This window comes from Phyllostomus discolor, chromosome 12 (assembly GCF_004126475.2).
Source record: "Phyllostomus discolor isolate MPI-MPIP mPhyDis1 chromosome 12, mPhyDis1.pri.v3, whole genome shotgun sequence".
NCBI classification, from domain to species: Eukaryota; Metazoa; Chordata; class Mammalia; order Chiroptera; family Phyllostomidae; genus Phyllostomus; species Phyllostomus discolor.
Genome location: NC_040914.2, coordinates 10,362,032 through 10,371,003, shown reverse-complemented (window position 1 = coordinate 10,371,003; position 8,972 = coordinate 10,362,032).

The following is an 8,972-nucleotide window of genomic DNA, read 5'->3' as shown; positions in this document are numbered from 1 at the left end:
GACTGAACTTAATCTCCCTTTTTTGGAAAATCTTTGCAGCCTTTGTCTCACTGAACTCCAGCATCACCACCTGTCAGTGGTCTGAGTACCCATCTCTACAGGAGCTGTTCTGCTAGATACCCATGTGTGGGGTGCAGGGTGGTGATGGATCTCTGAAGTCACAGAGTAAGAAACCCATGAATGGGTAAAAAATACTGTGGTGAAAGAAGGATGTGAGGGGAGCAACCATTCATTGGGGACATTTCTTCTGAGCTGACTTGGAAAAGTCTCTCATCATTTAAAACAAGGATATAAATAATAACCTCTACAGCAACAAGAAAAGACCTGCCACTTTCAAACAAAACAGAAGGACCCTGTCCTGGTGTCCATTTTTTTCTCTTGGAGCCTCTGCCCCAGTATCTTCAACATTTTGTTGTCGCTGTTAGAGGAGAGCACTGCATGCTACGAGGGGGAAAAAAAATGTATTAAAACTGGGCTAATCCAGGCATAATGACATTATACAAAAGTTGCAAATCTTCCTGGGTTTTACATCAAACCTCTTCTTGTGGAAAAGTGTACCCTAATTGCCACGGTTTGGATTACTGGTTGAAACAGCACATTATACTGTAGAGAGAGCCTTTAGTTTCTGAAGGGGGAAGACTGTGGAAAAAGTTCTGAGGCTTAGAAGAATATGCTCACTGTAATATGACCTCAGTTTTTTGTGGATTTTCTTTTTTTTTTTTTCTGTTTTTGGTGCTGCACAAATTCTAAGGTCAACAGGCCTTCGATTTCTATCCTTCCCTCTACCTCCCATAGTTTCCAGGCTCAAATTCATTGGCTTCTGGGGCCACAATCAATTTGCAAACTTTAAATTATGGCAATAGGAGATCTTACCGAAGGAGAATCCAAGAGGTGTAAGAGTATGTGAAGGCTACACTAACCTCCTCTCAGGACCAATCTGGAATTAACAACTCAATTGTAGAGAAACCACCCAGAAAAACCAACTGAATAATAGTGGGAGAGATGTCTTATAACCATGACAGACAGAAGAAACTATGTCACCACAATGTGACTGGTACAGAATACAGAAGACACACAAGAGGGTTGATTTGGATCCCAGAGGTGGCAGCTGAAGTCTCAGTGGCCAGGGGTTTCCCCTAAGAACTGTGGCTTCTAAACCCAAGCTGGGCTCCCCAGACTACAGCACCAGAGCCAGAAAGAAAACAAGATAACATCCAAAACTGAAAAGCAGAGGCGTTTCTGTCTGCCAAGGTGAGATGGTTGGAGGCACAGAGAGTTCTCGAAGGGCAAACTCATAAAATTTATTTTGTAGCAACTTACTCTGGGCTCTGGAAAAGCTGCAGGGGGGCAGGGCAGTGCAGACCAGAGACACGTCAGAAGAGTCTGGGGATGGTGGCTTTGGGGAGAGAACTGACAGAACTGCCACCAGGATCCCAGTGCTGAGTCATTCCCCAGACTGCAGGAGGTGTCTTGCTCAGGCAGAGTACTCCTCTCTGAATGGCATCCACCTGAGGGGAAGCAATACCTCTGCCCACAGGAATGAGTCTGCCTCACCCTGTGGTGCTTAAACTTGACTGCTGATTACAGATTTGCTAGATTAACAATTGAAGGAGACTGCCACAGACTGTGGATTGCTGAGAGCCTTGTACAGACTACCTAAGGCCAGACTTTGACACCAGTTGATGTCACTAGTGGAAGATCCAGAGAGAAAAGACAGTGGTAAACACTAGTTTCTGATATAAATTCCCTTTGGCCTTCTTCATGATTTGTGTTATTTTGTCTCCTGCAGAGCTTTTTAGCACTTACTTCTGCTCTTTCAAGTTTGTGTATATTAAGTCACTAGTTTTTTATATTAAGTTTATTTCAAATATCACATTTTGCTCCTCCCTTCTTTTATTTCATTTTCCCTTCTTTTTTCCTCTTCTTTTTTTGGGTTATTTTTTTTCTCTCTTGATATGACTTCTTTCCATTCCATATTCTTACTGATTCTCCTCCCTCCAGCTTCTCAAAACAATTTTTCTTTTAATTAGTCATCTCACTTTTTTTCCTGGTTTTAAAATACCCTTTTTCTCTCCATACTTCTATCAATCTTTGCTTTTTGGTTCTGGATATGGTGGTTGTTGGTACATTTCTTCAATTTTATTTCCACATCCTCACTATTTTTGTAATGCAATTCTCAAATTTTACCTTTCCCCTCTTCTACTCCATTTTGCCTCCCTTCTGCCCTTGTTTTTGTCTTAAATTTAAAAATTTCCCTTTGTTAGCCTGGTTTTCCTTGCTCACTCTTAGTATTCCTTCTCCCTCTACCATCACGAAACCACTACTCTTTCCTCTAGACATCTCTTAAGCTTGTATTTATTTTCTTTTCTCCCTCTTATTCACTCTTATTCACACCCCATCTATATTAACCTTTGTTCATTTGTTGTTGATAGTTCTGTCATAGATCTTTTTCTCCAATTTGGTTCCTATGTTTTCTCTCTTTATTTTTTCTCTCTCACACTACACATGTTTTAATTTCTGTTTTAGCCTAGAAATATATGTTTCTCTTCTTCACTTCTGTTTTTATTTATGATGCGAATGTCACTTTCTTTCTCTCTTTGCCTTGCCCTTATTCTCTACTCTTATTACTAAACCTCTCTTTACCTTCTGAAAATCATTTTTCTTCCAGTTAGTCATCTCAAAATCACTTTTCCTTTCTTATAAAAGTCTCAATCTCTTTACAGCTTTATTAACACAGGCAAATTTGCTGTTGATACTGTGATTTTGTATTGAGGTTATTTTCATAGGTATGGGTTTTTTTTTTCCCTGTGCTTATTGGTTTTGTTCAGGCAGCAACTACACAACAGCATACAAAATATGGTGAGCAGAGTGACTCTCAGTAAGCCAGACAGATGTAAAGACCCACCAAAACATGACCCAATAACAATAAAAGCCAAATTACAATTAGAGAACCAACATAAATGGCATAAAGGGCATCCTAAGAGCATCACATTCCGGAGATCAAGGAGACTGCACCACTGAGTCCAACAGGTCTCTGACCACAGAAGTTCACAACACAAAGACAGGGAGTCAAAGCAGATCAATTTAATATGTAGAAACAAATACGAAGAATCACCTAAAATGAGGAGAAAAAGAAAAAATAAAACACAGTCATAAGGAAAAGTGGAATCCCCAGGAAGAGTACTACATGAAATACACTGAGGCAAACAATCAGACATTGAGTTTAAAATAATGGTTATAAAGATGCTAAATGAGCTTAGTGAGAACTACAAAGAACTACGTGGAAGCTGCATAGAACTTACTGTGAAATACACTATCATGAGAAAGGATATAAAAACTACCAACAAGAGCCAGGAGGAAATGTAGAATACAATGTCTGAAATGAAGAACCAAGTAGAAGGAATTAGAAGCCACCTAGATGAAGCAGAAGATCAAATAGGCAAGCTTGAGAAGAGAGTAGAAAAAAATTCCAAAACAGCACAATAACATGAAAACATACTCAAAAAGAATGAAGAAGGTTTAATACAGCTATAGGACAACATGGAGCATAACAATATCCAAATCATTGGAATACCGAAAGGAGAAGAATAGGAACAAGGGGAAATATTTCTGTTTGAAAAAGTAATAACAGCATACTTCCCTAACTTGGAGAGAGAAAAAATTCAAGCAAGTCCAGGAAACACCATGGGTCCCAATCAAGGTAAATAGAGAGGACACTATATTATAATTAAACTAATTATAACAGAACTTAAGTAACGACAGAACTTAAAGACAAAGGGGGCATCTTAAGGCCAGCAGGGGATAAACAGCTAGTAACATACAAGGAAGCTCCAATAAGCTACCCACTGGTTATGCAACAGAAATACTTTAAGGCAGAAGGGAATGGCCAGTTATATTCTAAGCAATGAAAAGCAAAGTCCTGCAACCAAGACTACTCTGTCCATCAAGGTTCTCATTTAAAATGGAAGGTGAAATTAGGAGTTCCCTATACAAAGAAGACTAAAAGAATATATCTCCACCAAACCAGCCTAGCAAGAGATGCTAAAGGGACTGCTTTAAGAACATGTAAGAAAGAGACAGAGAGAGAGAAAGGAACATGGGTACAATGGAGAAAATGGCAATTAATAAGGACCTATAAATAACAATCTTAAATGGAAATGGATTAACTTCTCCAATAAAAAAAAACATAGAGTAGTAGAATGGATGAGAAAATATGACCTGCATATATTCTGTCTACCACAGACCCACCTCAGAGCACAACATCTACACAGACTGAAAGGGAAGGAATGTGGAAAAATATTTTAAGGAAAGAGACATGAAAAAAAGCTGTGGTAGCAGTACTTACATAAGATAAAACAGATTTCAAAACAAAGGGCATAAAGAGAGACAAGGCAGGACACTGCATTAATAGTTAAGGGAATAATCTGTCAAGAAGGTATAATCCGTATAAGCATATATGCACCCAACATTGGAGCACTCAAATATATAATGAAGATCTTGGAGGACTTCAAGAAAGATAGCAATGGTAACACACACATAGTAGTGTCCATTAACACATTGTTAATGGATATTAACAATCCATTGTCAACAATGCATACATCTCTCAAACAAAGAACCAACAAGGATATCATGGCATTGACCAACACTCTACATCAAATGGACTTAATTTATATATACAGAACCTTTTACACCAAGAAGCAAAATATACATTTATGTCAAATACACATGGAACACTTTCATAGACAGACCACATGATATAATAAAAAAATAAGGCTCAAGAGATTCAAAAATATTGAAATAATATCAAGCATCTTCTGAGATCACAATGGATAGAAGCTAAAAACCAAGATTAAGGAAAAAATCAAAACAGTCAAATACATGGACATTAGTAACACACTATTAAATAATGTGTGGGTTACATATAATCAAGGAATAAATCAAAAACTTTCTGGAAACAGTTGAAAATGAATATACAACAGCCCAACACCTATGGGACACAATAAAGGCTGTCCTAAGAGGGAAGTTCATAGTGATACAGGCCTAGCTAAAGAAAGGTAGAAAAATCTCAAGTTAATTACCTAACTCTACATCTATAAGAACTAGAGGAAAAATAGCAAACAAAGCCCAAAGCAAGTAGGAGGAAGGAAATAATAAAGATCAGAGCAGAATTAAATGCCATACAGTCTAAGAGAACAATTCAAAGGATCAACAAATCCAGGAGCTGGTTCTTTGAAGGTATAAACTAATCAACAAGCCTTTAACCAGACTCATCAAGAAGAAAAGAGGACCTATAAATAAAATCAGAAACCAAAGCGGGGAAATGGCAACTGATTTCACAAAAATATAAAGGATTGTAAGAATCTACTTTGAACAGTTATGTGCCAAGAAATTTGACAATCTTGTTGAAATGGATACATTTTAAAAGTACATAATTCTCTAATATTGAATACTGAATACTAAAAAGCTTCCACATGCGTAAATACTAATGAAATTGAAGGAGTATTCAAAGACTCTTGGCACACAAAAGCCCTGACCAGACAGCTTCACAGGCAAATTTTGCCAAAGATTTAAGGAAGAGCTAAATTGTTAAATGTGTTTATTTACTTCAGTAGGACACTCCCAACAATCTGAATTAATTGTTCTAACTCAGGCTTATCATGTCAAAAAAAATAAAAAACCCTATGTCTGCACTAACAGTAGCAATGCCTTTGGTGTAGCTTACAACTCTAGAATGTTGTGTGACGCGTGCTCACCATCCTGCAATAAGCATGGAACTCTGCAGACGGCTTGTTGAAACACTAGAAAAACATACACAGAGACAACCAGGTCCTGTGGAAAAGTAGGAACAGAACGGCCACTCTCTCTAGTGGGGAACACCTTGTTTCCATTGCCAAGCAGATTATTATTGAGAATACAGACTTAGTTTGTGGATTCACAGTCTGGCACAAAAGATCAAAAGAAGCAGGTGACTTACAAGTACAGATAGAATCCCCACTGTGATTCTGGGCAGAGTTTGGAATTTTAACATATGGCTGAAAGGGGAGTTTTGGGTTCCTGCTTGTGCCTTCATATTCTAATTTAATAACATCCTCCAGCAAACAGATCTCACAGGATCTTGCATATTCTATGTCCCAGGCCTGATTACCCCTGGGGTCCACTGTTTCTGGTCTGGACTGTACCACCCCTGCTATTTCCACAGGCCTGAGTCAACAGAGGAGAAAAGGCAGCCAGGAGACTTGGATTTCTCACTTCTAAAAACAAGGACTCAGGCTTTGACAAAGCAGAGTGGGGAGGGGTTGATGTCCATCACCCCTTCATTTCCACAGCCCTGAGTCTCTTCCAAGAAGCCTCCATGTGATCATGACTGTCTTAGACATTTCCTCCATGGGAACTCTTACCCATCATTGGCTAACTGATCAAGCTTAGGAGGTCAGGCACAGAACAGGCAGCATTCATGCCAGGGAAATAAGTTTGTCTCCTTAGTGGTTCCTGGTCTGGAGGTCTCTCACTTAGCCTAAGTCAAAGGGGGTTACAGCTTTCTGAGACTAGGCAGGGTGGTCCCCAACAGTCGTGGAAACAAGAAGTCTTCTGAACTTGCTCAGGCAAGTACAGTAAAGATAGAAAATAGGTAGCAGGATTATTAGCTGCTATACAGATATTGAAACAATTGGAAATTATGAGAAATTTAAGAAATCCTAAATCTGCTTCCATGAAAGGAAAAAGAATTCATTTAGCTGATGCTGCTTCTAGATGGGCAGTATTAAACAACCAAATTATTTTGACCTGAGAATGCATGTTGCTTCCTATTACATCAATGAAAGACTCTCTTTTACAGTTCTACTGTACTGCTGAAGAAAGAAAGCAAAAAAGGGGAACTGAGAGCAAAAAAGGGGGACTTTCGACAAGAGAAATATATACAGAGTCAAATGGGAACTAATCTTATCAATAGGGACTCAATTATTGATACTTTAACATGTACAAGGGCTAACACATTGGGTTTTTAAAATGTGATTCCATGAAGTACACAATATTACTGGAAACCTTATTGTAGCTCATAAAGTCTATAGCAGAAGTTCTGTCTGTCCAAATATGACAACTACTTCCAAATACATTTCCCACTTTCCCCAGACCCACTTGAAATATGGCAATTGAATTCTATTTAAATGCCACCCTGTCAAGAATTCAAATGTGTCTTAGTTATAAATTGTGTCTTTTCTAGCTGAGTTGAGACATTTTCTTGCGTTACAGCAACAGCCTTAATTAACAAAGGTAAAATATTATTGTGAGGAATTAACACCAACTATGGGATACTCCCTGACTTACTGAGACTGAGGAACTCATTTCACCGGGAAAATAATATAATATGTCTCTAATATTTGGGCTATTTTACAGATTCTCATTGTGCCCATCACTATAATTTTCTGGATTGGTGAAACATACACAATTTGCAATTAAAACTTAACCAAGTAAATTTTCAGAGACATTTAACCCCCCAGTAGCCAAAAAGCCTTTCAACTTAACATTTACTCCTTTTGGTAAACACATAGCTTTTCTCCTCATTAAATAGTTACTGGTCACTCCATGCATCTAAACAAAGGGAGATATAGATAAACCTTAATAAATGGAGATATTCTGCGTTATTATCCAAAACTTATTCATCAACTTGTAAGAACTGATAAATTAGTGATATCCATTTCACAGGTGCACTGCAAGGCAAGGATGATGACCTTAAAGACGATGACATATTCTGTCTAATGGAAGAGAAATCAATTAAAGACACTCACTACCATTGTTGGAAAAAACCTTATGGGGGCCCAACAGCCAAGGTACACTTGCCCCTCTCTCTGATGCTTGCCTCCACTCATCACAATTGAACATATTTCAAGGATGAGAAGTTGCCGGTGTCAGAGACAGACAGCTATTCCAAGACATCAACAAAACTTTTATATCTACAAATTGATGTTGAACAGTATAAGTTTGATTGTCTTTACCTGCCTGCTAATGTTAGTCATAATAATTGTAGTTGTTCTTTGGGCTTTTCTCAACAGTGCGTATATAGAACAACTGTTAATAATTTCTAAAGGTGTATATGATAACTTTTATTTTACCTAAAATGCTATTTTATATTAAATACTTTTGAATTTTATTGTTGTTTGAGTACAGTTTTCTGCCTTTCTCCCATCCCTCCCCACCACCCGAACAATCCTCACCTCCCTCTCCTATTTTCATCCCCCCCTTGTTTTTGTCCATGTGTTCTTTATAGTTGTTCCTGTACACCCTTCATCCTTTTCCCCCATTATCCTGTCCCCTCTCCCCTCTGGTTACTGTTAGTTTTTTCTTAATTTGAATGTCTTTGGTTAAATTTTGCTTGCTTGTTGGCTGGTTTTTCTTTTGAGGCAGGTTAGTAAGAAGCTAGATATACTCCTTTGCAAGTGAAATGGGGAAACTGAGAGAGGAGGCTGAACAAACTGTTCAAACAATTTACATCTAGACACAAAAGTTTACCCAGGTAAAAAGACCCGGATTCATAGCAATAAATGAAGTGTGCTGGACCTTGCTTTCAGGGTGGCCTTTCCTCTTCAGGTGTATAGCTGCTCATGCCATTTAGACCTTCTCTCCTGGTACTGACCAGTAAATGGAGACCACAACCCTGAAAGGCACACCTGAAAATGCTGATGAATATTGTCTTGCGTTCTCCCCTGAGACCTCGCCTAAAATGTTCACCTTTTGAAAGCAATATACTCAACACAAATTACACTCTGTGCACTCTTGTTTGTATTTTTAAAATGTTTTATTCTTTCATTTTTTTAGAAAGTGAATGAAGATTCAGTGAGAGAGATAGAAACACCAATGTGTGAGAGAAACATTTTCAATATGCTCCTTGCACATCCCCAACAGGGGACCTGGCCCACAACCCAGGCATGTGCCCTTACTGGGAACTGAACCAAGGACTTTTCAGTTCATATGCAGAT